Source organism: Nannospalax galili, unplaced genomic scaffold (genome assembly GCF_000622305.1).
Source record: "Nannospalax galili isolate Female #2095 unplaced genomic scaffold, S.galili_v1.0 scaffold85, whole genome shotgun sequence".
In the NCBI taxonomy this organism is placed as follows: Eukaryota; Metazoa; Chordata; class Mammalia; order Rodentia; family Spalacidae; genus Nannospalax; species Nannospalax galili.
The window spans coordinates 2,145,051-2,160,544 of record NW_008358866.1 but is presented as its reverse complement, the minus strand read 5'-3'; the positions used below and the strand labels follow the sequence as shown (position 1 = coordinate 2,160,544).

The 15,494-nt window shown below is 37.1% G+C and overlaps 1 pseudogene; it reads right to left on the bottom strand.

The window, feature by feature from the left end:
- Positions 1–14,861, bottom strand: part of LOC103725236 — a 46,632-nt pseudogene extending 31,771 nt beyond the window's left edge.
- Between the last annotated feature and the right edge of the window lie 633 nt (positions 14,862–15,494).

Sequence of the window (15,494 nt, the reverse complement as noted above, 5' to 3'; positions counted from 1 at the left end):
CAAATACTTTTGACATTTTTGGCCTTTGGAACAGAGTATGTTGCTAAGAGGCCCAAGGACATTTAGACTTTTAGCCAAGAAACTGGCTATTTTTCTTTGAGGTCTTTTTATCCTAACTGCCTAGCCAATTCCTACCTCTTATTCTTATCAGACCATCTTCTGAAGAGGTTACCCAAATAGCTGAATTGGGACGCAGACTGCTCTGGCTTCTTCCATGCTGAAGAGGGACACAGGGTGAGCTAACTGGGGTACCCCTTCAGTGCATCTATGCCTCTTATCTATAGGGAGAAAAGAAAGTCCTTGAGCGATGAATAGGGGATGTGAAGGAGAAGTAAAGTCAAGAGCAGTTAGCATTACAAGTTCTAGAGAAGGAACCAGAAAAAAGTCAGTACAGGGCAGATTTCAGATATTCATATCAGTCTATTGGGATTTCTTGAAGAGAGCTTCCAAAAGCATCCCTCTATTGGGTTCCTCCTCATTTTTGTTTTGTCTGCCTCTGCCACGGCTGGATTCTAGAGTGATGGATTCAGGATTTGCTTTCAGGTATTTTGATAGCTGTTGGAGTGATTAGAATCAGTGTCAGTTTCCTCTCAAAGGCTTCTAGATGGGGGAGAAAACAAATTTAGCTATCATTTTAGAACAATAGTGGGTTATCTTCCTTAGCTCCAGGGGGGCACTACAGTATTGCAGAGCAAGATTTGAAGTCTTACATCTGAGCAACAGTTTCTGCTTAGAAACAAAATCATCAATGAGAAATACTTGTCTAAATAACATTTTACATGGACTTAAGCCTAATGTCTGGGAAGCGTAATCCCTTGAACTCTTAAAGAAATATACTGCTCACTTTAATCTTTGATTATACTTTCCTTTTGGGTGTTTAAGACCATATAGTTGGCCCAAATAAACCAATCTATTTTTACTCCTCAGGTTGTTGGAGGAACTGTTCCTCAGGGGTCATATGGGCTTGGGAGGAGCCCCTGGGTTCTTTCTTTTACCAATTAAACCCATGTGAAGATAAGTCAAAGGTCTTGCTTGACCGTGACTGGCTTTACTTGGAAATGTGGAGGAAATGTTTCCTCTGAGTTGACTCTCCTCTTTGTAGACTGGACACTGGTTCATGTCCATCTGGTGGGATCTCCATGACCTCCCTGAACAGGAGGACAGGCGATTCATCACAGATATAGGACATTTTGAGAGATAATCCATAATGCCCTGGAACTTAGTCGACCTTGGAGGGCAAGGAGCAAAAATTGTCCTTTAAGTTCCTCTGATCAGATTAATATAGGCCTCAAAGTATGGCTGTTAAATAGCCAAGAAGGTTAGTTCTACCAGCTTCTATACAGTAAAAGAAATAATCAAAAAAGTGAAGAGAAATCCCACAGAGTGGGAAAAAACTCTTCACCAGTGACACATCTGACAGAGGTTTAACATTCAGAATATATAATGAACTCAAAAAACAAAGAATCAAGAAACCAAATGACCTAATTAAAAGATGGGTTAAAGATCTAAACAGAGAGCTCTCAAAGTAAGAAATAAAGATGACTAAGAAACATCTTAAAAAGTGTTCAATATCCTTAGTAATTAGGGAAATGAAAATTAAGAGCACCCGAAAGTTTCACCTTACCCCAAACAGACTGGCTAGGATCAAGAGAACAAATGATACCAAATGCTGGCAAGGATGTGGAGAAAGGGGAACACTCATTCACTGTTGGTGGGATTGCAAACTTGTGCAACCCCTATGGAAAACAGTGTGGAGACTAAAAATGAACCTACCATATGACCTGGTTATACCCCACTCCTTGGCATATACCCAAATGACTCATCCTATCGAAGGGACAGTTGTACAACCATGTTTGTTGCTGCTTTTTTCACAATAGCTAAGAGATAGAAGCAACCTATGTGCCCATCAACTGATGAGTGATTAACAAAAATGTGATATATTTGCACAATGGAGTTCTATTCATCAGTAAAGAGAGATGAAATGATGAAATTTGCAGGTAAATGGATGGATCTAGACACTGCTAAGTGAAGTAACGCAGACTCAGGAAAACAAAAGACATGTTCTCCCTCATTTTTGGATCCTAGCACCAAATTCCTTTATATTCCATGTTCTTTTAATAAGATGATGCTATACAGCAGTCTCTTCCATGTGATATACTTATCACCATGACCTCAGCTGTGTCTGCTTGGTAAACATCGTCACAATTGGGCTTGTTGATGGTTGTGCTCCTTCATTAAAGGAGGGGCAAGCAGGGTCATTCGACCCTCACTGGAGTATCCAGCTACTCCTCCCAGCCAACTGATTATAATTTGGCCCTAATGACACATGGTCTCCTAGATTTGGGGAGGACTAAATTATATAAGGTGGGGAAGGCTAGGAAGAGAAGGCTTGATCCATGCTGGGTAAAGCCTTTCCAATGTGCATACACCCAGGTTGCTCATACACGTCAGCAATCCCTCAGTCATCTCTGTAAGCTCAATAAATTCATTGGGTCCCCAGGAAAATTTTAAACAAACATTGTTTTGACACTAGAACCTTAAAAGGTGATAAGCATTGCTTAGTATCCTCAGGAAAAGAATTCTGACAAAAGATAGAAAATTTATTTGTTAATGTTATTATGTCTCATAATTATTAGAAAAACGAGACTGTAAAAGATGTTAAAAGAATATGGGAATGAAGATATTTTCCAAAATAGAGAAAATGAGAAAGGCTAAGCAAGAGATCAATGTCTGTGTAGGTTTGCTATGATATATAAAGGATGAGACAAAAATAATATACACACAATCTTAAATTTCTTTGGTCATAATTTAGTCAACTAGTGTAAGGAAAAAACATATATGTCTAATCAAGGTTTATCGGAGAATGTTTGGCTTTTGGCCAAGCTTTATTTGCACAGCACATGGTAATTAAGAGTCCTTTTTTAAGAGATAGACTTTAAAGCACTCTGTATGTATTCAATAGAAATGGTTACTGAAAATATTCATTACAAGGCACTATGGACATTATCAGTAAAGAGTGCTGACGATTCAACAGTGACTGCCCAAAACACAAGGTCCAAAGGAGAAACAAAAAATCAAGAGAGTTTCAATATGCTGAATGGCAAAGAAAGACATCTAAATTGACTGACCCTGTCACTATTACAACTTTATGAACAGCACAAAAAGAAACATGGAAATGAATTTGAGGATGGACATTTTAATTGGATGATCTTTCTACCTGATAAACTTATTGCTATCATTACTCCTGGGGAGGAATTGAGGTTAATGTATATTGAAGAATTTGGGCATCTCTCTTAGAATGACTCCATCTTGGTAAGGCTGATACCAAGATTATCTTTGTTTACTTTTCTTCTCCCAAGGACCATTGAGATTCTACTCTGATATTTGGCATTGGTAAGCACCGAGCTTGGAAATATGATTTTGCTTGTGACAGATACTTGTAATGATATACCATTGAAGGTTCATGGATATGGGGAAAATACTGTGATAATTTAGTGCATATTCTTAACTTAGATTCTAAAAACATAACTTATGAGAGGCTCACTGATAAAGTATATTCAGTCTTGAGTCATCAAAAGAATTACCAAGACACAAACTGCTGAAAGCTGTCTCTTCCTAGAGGTGGGAATCTATCTGAAAGGAATAAGATGTCGAGGAACATGAATTTTGAACTACCCAAGGGAAATGGATTATTATTTCTCATGAGTATGAGTTATAAGAGGATATGTTTTATAATTTGTTAATAGGAAGTTTTAATAAGGATTATATTTGGGTTGGGATATATCTATATTTCTTTTTTATAGTTGGAGAATCTTGTCATTTAATCATATTATACACCTTCTGATAATGAGTACTGAACATGGTGGCTGGATATCATCTGTTGGGGAGCAGAAAAGTCTATCAGTATTCTTCATAATGTGGTGGTGTGGCCTGAGATGACTTTATAAATGCATATAAAAATTTAAAGTCTGTTTTCTTCCATTATTGTACAGAAAAAGTATGCTATGAGATTAGGTGGACACTTTCAATACATGGTAAAAATCAATGTTGGAATTGCAGTTTAGCTTTCCTGAGGAAGTTTCAATCGTACTGTCATTTGATATATTCATCCTTTTGTTGATTCATTCAACTATCCATCCCTCCATCCCTCATCTGCCATATGCTTTCCGTGCAAATTAAAATCTTATTTCAATCTCTGATTGACACTGAAAACAATAAATATTGGAATGATTAAGCAAATGAATGAGTTCTGTGATTAAAATGCCAGTCATAATGTGTATTTATAGGACTATATATGATCTTTCACACTTACATTTTATAGAAACATAATAAGACATTTTAAAGAATGAGAGTCTAACTCTTAGTAAAACCAAGGACATTTTCGAAATATGTGAGCAACCATGATTTACAGCTAGTTTTTCTACTTCTAAAAAGGAACATTTTCCTCTATATAAAACTATGGGAAAGCATGCCTCCAATTTTTTTCAATTTGAATTTTCTTTCTTTTTAAAAATATTTGTGAAGGTGAAAACTGAAGTGGAAGACTTTTTGGCTGGTAGTGATTTACCTTCTTTAAGGTGCTTAGAAGTGATATAATTGATTTTGTTGCCATTGATTAAAAGCCACATTAAGTTTAAAACTGTCAGCTGAGCCAAGAGATAACATTTCATAATGACTTTTAATAAACATGGAAGAAATAATTTCAGTGCATTCATAAATTTGATTAATGGTAGTTTCCTAGGACCAAAATAAATGAGCTGCTCATTTGCATGTGTAATTACTGTGTTACAGGTAAATTTTCCATTGTGTGTGTGGGGGGGCGGTGAGCACTCTAGACATAGGTCTAGCGAAAAAAAACCAATAAATTGATACTATTAGGACTTTCAGAAAGTCATGTTTTCTTTTGGTGTGTGTATTGAGAGAGAGAGAGAGAGAGAGAGAGAGAGAGAGAGAGAGAGACTATTTTAACCACTCAGAGTTATTTTGTTAAAAATCTGGATATGGCCCCCTTTTCTCTACAGAAATGTTTTAGTGAGATGTTTCTGAACTCTTGACATGCCCCCTTCCATACCCTTTCTACTAAGTCTTCCACAGCTCAGGAAATGGTAACTCTATTCCTCCAGTTTTTATTAAAAATGTTGATCTAATGCTTGGAACCCTTATTTTGGTCCTGCCAGTTCTACCTCCAAAGTCAAACCAGAAATTAACCACTTTGATCACCATCCCTGGTTCTCCTGCTTGTGCTTTCGCCCACATTAAGGTCATGTCAATCAAATTGTCCTTTAGATCATACCATGTTATTTTTCTTCCCCAGACTTCCCATATTTCTCTTCAGTAAAGTAAAACCCAGAATCTGAACTATGAGCAGCATGTCTAAATTTTGCATACAGCTTGTTTCTCCCATTCATGATCTTTTGAAAAACTGCCAGCTCCCAAACCATTTCATCCAGCTCTGTACTACCTCAGAGTTTTGCATCTGCTATTCATTTTACCTTGGATAGTTTTCCCCAAAGTCCTATATAACCAGATCCAAATCTTTGCAAAAAGTTCCTGGACACTATCTAAAATGTTAATTCATGATTCCTCTTTTGCTTTTGGTTCCTCCAATGTCTCTGGTTTTGTAGTATGCATATATTTTATTTACCTGTCTCATTGATTTTTTTTATTTCCCACAGAAAACGCTCCTGAAGAAAGCAGAGTTTTCTGAACACTTATACTCATGGTTCTAGAATAGTGCTTGATATGTAGGGGCCATTAGATATTTATTAAATATATGGGGATGCTTATTAAATACTCATGCTTCTATGCCCATTTGTATCAATCCTAAGTTATAAATGTATAATAGCTGTTTAACTCATCAGATACTTGGTTAAGATTTCATTCTAGCTTACAGTTCTAAAAGAATAGTCTGCTCTTGGGAAATGGTTAGAACTACAGGGGTCAATAAGTTCTAGATATTCTTCTTAAGACTGGAATTCTTGCTGTCAATGAACGAGTTTTAAAATATGTGGGTAAATACTGGAGGGTTAGAAGCACATGTACTGAGTACTGGTTTCCCCAAGGTGAAAATTGTGAGGCTGTTATCATATGAGTCTTGTAGAGCTGACGTCTTTATAACACACGTATTTTCAACTTGGGGCAGGGAGAAATTCCCTGTGGAATAACAGAATCATAACCACGCAGCTCCTGGGATGCTAGAACACATTTCTAGAGAACTTCCTGAGGTAGAAAGAATCTGGAGATTCCTAGTTGATTGCTATATTCTCACCATGAGTGACACTTTGGAGAACCACAAGAAAAAGCAAACAAATGAACAAGCAAGCAAACAAAATCCTGAGAAATTAGTAGGGTGTGTGATGCAGAGGCAAATTATGTACTAACTCAACGCTGGAGGGAGTGCGGCTGTGTTCCTAGAAAATGACCCACAGTGGACACTTTTGAAAAGCATGACAAATATTAGGAGCCATGTTGAAACGAAAACTTTAGCCCTTACAGTTGCTGTTCCTGTTGGTTAGAGTCTCTAACAGAATATGGTTCCCAATATGCAGGCTGAGATTATCAGTGAAAATCAGAGCTAGGTCAGTAATGAAAATCAGGGATCACATGAAAATTCTTTAGTACTGTTAGAGGAATGCTTCCAAGGTGCAGCTGGTGAAGGGACACAAGTTGGGATAAAACCTATTTTGCATTCAAACAGGAGCTGTTCATAAGCATGAGAAAACACAAATTCTACAAATCGGGCTTCCACATGAAAAACAGCCATTAGAGTGAGGGTGAACATCAGGCAGTTGACAAATTAATTTATCCTTTCTTATTATTCTGTAAGTTTAGCTTTCTCTATATCTATATATCTTCTAGGAAATACAAAGCTAAATTTTATTTAACAAATGTATATGTATATATATGAAAATTTACCATGTCCAAGTACTGTGCTCCTGTAAGGTCTCTGTATTTTTCTTTTTCTTTCTTTACTTCTCCCCCCTTTTAAAAGGCTCAAGATGTATTTGTCACCTCAAAGCACTTCCAAAGATAAGCTTGTGGTTTCTAAGGAGCACTTCGTTTTGTAACTCTGTGTTTGGATTTGTTCTTGTTTGTGTTTGCAGATACAGACACATGTGCATCTGTAGGCCAGAGGTTGATGTCAGATATCTATAGCTTTCTTTCTTCCATTTTAGTGTGTATATGGTGTACATTCGTATGTGTGCATGTTTGAAAATATATGTGTAAGAATATGTGTGTGTTTGTGGGTGTGTGTGAATGTGGCCTCCACAAGCTGTATTTCTCAGTCAAACTCAGAGCTTGGCAATAGGCCATTCTTGGTAACCAACTTGCTCTGGGGATCCCCTGTCTCCATTTTTTTGAGGCTGGATCAGGCAAGTAACCCACCATGCATTTCATGAGTTCTGGGGATCCTTACACTTGGGAGACAAGTGTTCTAACCACTGAAGCATCTCCCCAATTGGTTTGTTTTTTAAAAATTATTTTATTTTATTTTTTATACAGGGTCTTTCACTAAACCTGGATCTTACTAATTCAGCCAGACTGGCATGTTTAGCTGTAGTTTCTCCTCTTAATTCTAGAATTATCCATATAATTGAGTTTGTTTGAGCCTTTATTCTGGTATCAATGTTGCTTAACTTTATTTGCCTGAGTAGAATTTTATATCTTGATCTAGATTTTATTAAAGGTAGAGCGAGCGTGCTCATCTGAACCTCACTGAACCTCTTCTATCTCTGTTTATAGTGCCTCATTGAGCATTTGTTTTGTACTTTTATAAGTATACAGATTAGTGTGATTGTTGCTTTCAGTAATAAATGAACAAGGCCCCTGAAAACCATTTGATATGCATTTCAAGATTATTAATTTTGAATCTGTGCTCTTTATATAATTTTTTGAGAGCTGTAATAAATCTCATTTCCACCTTCATCTCAAACAAAAGACAGCATTCTTTTCCCTTCATTTTTATTAGTTATTTAAGAATTTCATATACTCCCTCCCCAAATGCCTACCAAGTCTACCCTTTTTCTTTAACCACCCAACTGTGTGTCCTCTGTTTAAAAAACCCATTAAGTCAAATTTGTGCTGACCATATACTCTTGGGTGTGGGGCCATCCTCTGGAGCATAGTCATCTACCACTGACCACACTCTTAAAGAAAACTTACTCTTCCTCTCCCAGTAGCTATCAATTGCCAATAATACCTTAGCTAGGAATAGGACATTGTGTCCACCTCCCCATCCATGCTGAATTTTGTCTGACTTGAACTTGCACAGATTTTGTACACGTTATCACAACTGCTGGGAGTTCATATGTGTATGTGCAATGTTGTATCTGAAAAACACTGTTTCTTGTAGTTGTCCATTGTATCTGCTTCTTACAATCTTTGCACCTCATTTTCTGTGAAGATCCCTGAGCCTTGGGGGAAGGAATGTAATATACATGCCCCATTTAGGGTTGACCACTCCACAACCTCTGATTCCCTGCACCTTGACCAGTTTGTAGGTCTCTGTGTTAATTGCCATCTACTGCAAAAAGAAGCTTCTCTGATGAGGACTGAGAGATGCACCAATTTATAACTATGGACTTTTTTTTCTACTATATGCAATGTATCTTGAATCTATAGTTGTTATAAGTAGATGACTAAGACCATTCCCTTTTTAAAAAATCACTTCTTTCCCCATTTCTATCTTCCAACTTTTGCTAAACATATGCTTTTACATTGTCAAAAGTTGCTTACATCCAGATTTGTTTTTTTTCAGCAGGGTGTTTTCTCTATAGGTTAATTCTAAAAGCTGAAAACCAATAAAATATGTCTTAAGTTAGAGATGGTTGTTGTCACCGTGGTCCCACCTAAGTCCTCTGACAGAGCACCCAGTACTATTAAATGCTGAGCCAACTCTCCAGCTCTACACTCTATTTTTCTCTTTTGAAACTATTGTCTCCCATTTGAACCATGACTTCAGTAAACCTTATAGCTTTCAGTTCCTAATTGTTTTTCATTAACTTTACATCTTCTATACCATCACTTTTCACTCAAACTTTCAAATTTTAAGTTTACTCTAGAAAGTTATCCCTTCATCTCATACTTATTTTAAAGTGTTACTTCTTTAGTGCACTGTGCCTTTTAGTTCATTCTGTCCATTCTGGACTGATTGTGATTGATTTCTGTTTTTATGACTTACAATGGAATCTTTGCATTGCACACACCCTCAGATACATCCCCTCAAAATGGATGACACAAGAGAAATATCTGATTATTTTTTATATAAAAATGTTTATATCTAAACCTCACAATGGTTAATATATTTGGCTGGAATACTAGATTGAAAATGGTTGTCCCTCAGATTTTTTGAAAGAATTGCTATTATTGTGTCTAATCTTTAACATCGTTGATGAAATTTCTAATGGCAGTCTAATTCTCTAATCTTTGAAAGTGATCCATTCATATTTATGGTTTGTTGTTTTTCTGAAAACTCTTATCTTTTTGGTGGTGTGAAAGTTTACAATAATATATTTAATGACTTTAAAAATGGATCCATATCCACAAGTTTGTTTTTGTGCCATTACCAGGCTGTTTTTATGATTATGGTTTTGTAATATAGATTGAAGTCTGGTATAGTAATCTGCTCCCCGCAGCATTGATTTTGCGTTCAGGGCTATTCTGACTATCTGGGGTCTTTTATGTTTCTATTTGAATTTTAGGATGGATTTTTCTCTTTCTGTGAATAATGTCATATAGGCTTTTGATTGGGATTGCACTGAGTCTGTAAATTGCTTTTGATCATTTTCACTGTATTAATTTGTATGGGAGGTCTTTCCATCTCCTTGTGCCTTCCCCAATCTGTTTCTTCAAAGAGTTAAAGTTTTAATTGAAGAATTAATACCTTTTTTGCCATTTTTAAATTTATTATTTTTATGTGTATGTATGTATTACCTGCATGTAGGTAAGAGCACCTATATCATTGCAATGCCCGTGGAGGACAGAAGAGGCTGTTAGATTCTCTGGAACTGGAGTTATGGACAATTATTAGCTGCCATGTGGGTGCTAGGATATGGACCCGGGTCTTTTGCAAGAACAGCCAGTGTTCTTAACCACTGAGCAATCTCTCCAGCCCCGGTCTTTAATATATTTGAATAGGTTATCCCTAGATAATTTTTTTTGAGGCTACTCTGAGTTGTTGTATTTCTCTGAACTCTTCCTCTGATTGCTTGTTATTAGTATATGGAAAGGCTACTAATTTTGTAGATTGATTTTGTAACCTACCACATTGATAAAACTGCCTTTCACACCTAGAAGTTTTCTAATGGAATATTTGGGATCTCATGTATAATATCATATCATCTGAAAATAAGTATAATTTGACCATTTGACCTCTTCTTTTCCAATTACTACCCTTTTAATTTCCTTCTCTAGTATTATTGCTTTAGTTAGAATTTCAAGCACTATATTGAAAAGGAATAGGGATAGTGGACAGCCTTGTCTGTTTCTTGATTTTACTGGGAATGCTTCCAAGTTTTCTCCATTTACAATGAGGTTGGCTGTGGGCTTGTTGTATATAGTCTTAATTATGTTGAGGTATGTTCCCTCCAGTCCAATTCCCTCTAGGACTTTTATCATAAATGCATGTTGGAATTTTTTTCAAAGGCCTTCTCTGTAGCTATTGAGAGGATCATGTGATTTTTATCTTTAAGGTCATTTAACTGATTTATCGTGGTTTACTTTTCACTTGTGTTTATGAAACCCTCCTTTTATCTCTGGTTATAGTGGATGATCTTTTTGCGATTTTAAGGTATTTTGTTGAGAATATTTGTAACTATGTTCATTAGGGATATGGCCGAAGGCTTTTTTTGCTGTTGTCTTTTCATAGTTTTGGTATTAGAGCAATACTGGCACCATAGAAGGAGTTTTGGAGTTCTCCCTCTGTTTCTATCTTTTTAAGTAATTTAAGTAGTATTTATTTTTAAATATTTTATTTATTATTTTTATTTTATGTGTATGAGTTCATTGCCTGCATGTATGTGAGTGCACCCATGTCATGCAATGCTGTGGAGGTCAGAAGAGGGTTTCGGATTCCCCTGGTACTGGAATTAAGGATAGTTTGTAGCCGCCATGTGGGTGCTGAGAATCAAACCCGAGTCCTCTGCAAGAGCAGTCAGTGCTCTTAGCCGCTGAGCCATCTCTTCAGCCCCACTTTTATTTATTTCTTAATTTCTTCTTTGACCTATTCATTATTCAGAACGGTATTATTTAATCTCCAGGAGTTCATGTAGTTTCTAGAGCTTCTTTTGCTGTTGATTGTAAGCATTATTGCATTGCAGGCTGATAGAATAAATGGAATTATTATTATTTTTTTGTATTTGTTAAGGTTTTTTTGTGCCCCAGTTTGTGGTCTATTTTAGAGAAACTTCTGTGGCCTGCTGAGTAGACTGTGTATTCTTTGGTGCTTGGGTGGACTATTCAGTAGGTGCCTGTCAGGTCCAATTGATGTATGATATTTAATTCAGATGTTTCTCTGTTTATTCATTTTCTATTGACCTGTCTATTGGCAATAGTACGATATTAAAAACACCTACCATTATTGAGGTGGGGCTGAAGTCCTGCAGTACTGTTTTTATGAAATTGCGTACATCAGAGTTTGGTGCATATATATTCATGATTGTATTTTTTCTTGGTCAATTGTTCCCTTGATCAGAATGAAATAATCTTCTTTTTTCTCTTCTGGTTAAATTAATTAGATTTTTAATATTTTATTTATTATTCTTGTTTTTATGTGTATGAGTGTATTGCCTATATGTATGTAAGTACTCCCATGTCATACAATACCTATGGAAGTCTGAAGATGGTGCTGGATCCCCTGGAACTGCTGTTACAAATGGTTGTCTGCACAATATTAGTGCTAGGAATAGAACCTGGGTCCTCCACAAGAGCAGCCAATAGTTTTAACTGCTGAGATATATCTCCGGACCCCTCTTCTGACTAATTTTAATTTGAAGTCTATTTTGTCAGATATTCTAATTGCAACACCTGTTTTTTATTAGTGTAATTTGCTTGGAATATTTTTTTCCCATCCTTTCACCCTAAGGTAGTACCTATCCTTGAAAATTAGATGAATTCTTGGTAGATAACAAAAAGATGTATTTTGTTCCTTAATCCATTCAACTAGTCTATTCCTTTTAATTGGGTAGTTCAGACCTTTATTATTTAAATTTATTAATGAAAGATGTATATTGGTTATTGCCATTTTAATTTCTTTACAATTTTTATTTAAAATTTTTTTAAAATAAAATTTTTTCTTTAGAATTTTTATTTCTTTTTTTAATTTTACATGTATGAATGTTATGCCTGCATATATGTAAGTGCATCCATGTCATGCAATGCCTGCAGAGGCCAGAAGACGGTTTCAGATCCCCTGGAACTGGAGTTATGGATGGTTGTTCGCTATCATGTGTGTGCTGGGATTTGAATACGGGTCTTCTGCAAGAGCTTCCAGTTCTCTTAACCACTGAACCATCTCTCCAGCCCTTTGTTATTTTAATTTCTGAGAACACTTCTATAGTACTGGTGGGGTTTAGTGGGAATATATTTTCTTGGTTTTTCGTATTATTTGTGTTTTTCATGTGGCCTGGGCATATGGATTTCTTTTGTTGTTCGATGTGTGTCTGATATGAAACTCAGGCTGGCCTTTGTTGAGTTTCATTCTGCTTATTTTATTCTTGGTATAGCTTGATTGATTTCTGATTGTTTATAAATACTTAGTTGCTCTGTGCTTCAGGTTTTCTTTTTTGAATTTTTACTGGAGGGATCAAATGGATCCAGGCAGGTGAATTAAGAGCATGGCAAGAGCAAGAAGAAGCCTAGGCCCAACTGGTTGATGGGGATCAGCTGGGGTGATACTAATTAGCTAAGCAGAGAAACTGTAACTCCTGAAGCAGCAGGACTAGGGCTGGTCCCAAAGCAGGGGAATCATAACCAGAGCAGCAGGACCTGATTAACTCTCCTAGCTAGTCAGCTTCTCTCTAGTAACTTCAGCAGGAAGGGGCCAACGCCCAAGGAGGGCTAATGGGAACAGGATGGGCTGGTTCTTACTGGCTAGCAGAGAAGGTGTGAGCTCTATTGCAGTGGGTCATAGTCAGTTTTCTTTAGGGGTGTGATATCTGGTGGATTGACTGAACTTCAAAGGATAGAGTAATACACAAGTGTACTTGAAGACACAGATTAGACTCTATAGAACTTAAAAAAAAGAAAAATAATAGTGGAGGACATGAAGCAGTGGAGGGGGGCACTAGGATGAGGATGGAAATGATAGCAGGAAGCTGAATATGGTTGAAATACAGTGTATACAATTCTGGAAGAACTATTAAAATAAAATAATATTTATTTCCCTGAATATATATTTCTCAAAGAAAGACATACAGCCACTTTGTATATGAGAAAATGCTGCATATCTCTAACCATCAGAGGAATGCAAATTAAAATTTCAATGAGGTATCTCCTTACATCTACAAAAGTGACTAATATTAAATGAAAAGTAAAAATTGCTGTCAAAGATTGGAGGAAAAGGAACACTTGGACATTGCTGTAGAATGTAAATCATCCCAACCACTATGAAAAAAGAGCTATTCATGTTTGAGGATTCTTCATGAGAACCACAATGTGACCAGCAGCACATGGAGGAGGTATCTATACTCCCATCTTCATTGTAGCCTTCTACATGTAGTCATGGCTTGGAACCAGCTTAGGTGCTCATTAGCAGCCAAATGGATAAAGAATACATATTCTAACCTTAAAATTAAACATAAGTGAACCTGGAGAACATTCTGTTAAGTGAAACAAACCAAGTACAGAAACACAAATAGCACATGATCGTCATAATATGTGTAACACAAAAACGTTGAGCAGAGAGTAAAATGATATTTGCTGTAGACTAGGGCTTATGGGATATGGAAAGGTATTTTCTTTTCTCAAACTTCAGTGAGGTGCTGACCATGTCCACGACCAAATCTACCTCTGTGCTGGATAGCTTTAGTGTCAAGTTGACACACCTGGGTTGAGGGAATCTCAGTCGGGGAATTGCCTCCATTGGATTGGCCTGTGGCCATGTCTGAGGGGCATCTTCTTGATGAGTGATGTGGGAGGGCCCAGACCAATGTGGGTAGTGCTGGCCCTGGGCAGGTGGGCCTGTGTTGCATAAGAAAGCAGGCTGAGCAGGGGCCAAGGGAGCAAGCCAGTAGTAAGCAGCGTTCCTCCATGGCCTGTACTCCAGTTCCTGCTTCCAGGTTCCTGCCCTGAGTTCCTACCTTGAGTTCCCCTGATGAACTGTGACCTGGGAGTTGTAAGCTAAATAAACTCTTTCCTCCCCAAGTTGGTATTGGTCAGAGTATTTTGTAACAGCAATGAAGAACAAACTAAGACAACCTCTGAACTGGAATTTGGTTGCAGAGCCAGCCCTAATCTAAGCTTTCTTGTCAGCACCAGGGGGCACATTGCTCTGTCTGTAGGTGTCTGTCAACCTCTCCTTGTGGGTTGCTCACCTTCTGGACCTTTAGGCCCAGGCTTGCCAGTCTCTGGACAACAGCAGCGCAGGGTGGCAGGCATGATCTCAGGAGGTAGGTGGAGGTAATTGCAGAGATACTGGGTAACCTTGTTGGTGAGGTACCAGTAGAAATGTCTCCAGGCAAACTGTTTGTTCACATAGTCTCGAGACTTGAGAGACTGCATAGCCTTCATGACATGAAGGTCGGCACACTCTTGTCTGCCAGCTGTGGGTGGTTGGGCATATGGACATCTTTCTTGGCTGCCATCACGCCATCCTTTAAAAGGAGTTCATAAATGGCAATTCGGTTCTTCTTGGGCATCAACATAGTGGTGGTGGCTGCAGGGTCTGAGGCTGAGGCTGGAAGTGAAGAGGTATTTGTAAAAGGGATATAAAATTTCACATAAACAGGAGGAATAATTTCAAAAGATGTGTGTGTATGTGTGTGTGTGTAATATCACAGTTAAGAAAAATATATCATATTCTATAAACAAATAAGCATGTTATTAGATGTTTATGTTAAATAACTTTACTTACCTATTCCAGAAGTATCAATGTATCAAAGCATCTTTCACATAAATGTATATACTTTTACTTTCCCCCAATTAAAAAAAACAATCAACTTAAAAAATTAACTCTCCATGTTCTCTCTCATCCTGAGACTAGAAATCACTATTTCACATTTCAGTGCTATGAATTCAAGTTTTTAGGTGCCTAGTATAAGAGTAATCATACAGTGTCTTATTTTGACTGGCTCATTTCTCTTAGCACGTCTTCAAAACTTCTTGTATTGTCAAATAGAAAAACCTCATTCCTTTTTAAAGACTAAACAATACTCAACTGAAGTCTGTACTTCACTTTCTTTGTTCAGTCACTTGCATATGGACATTTGAGTTGTTTTTTAAATATTTTTTTGTTGTTATTTTTATTTTATGTGTATGAGTGTATTGCCTGCATGTAG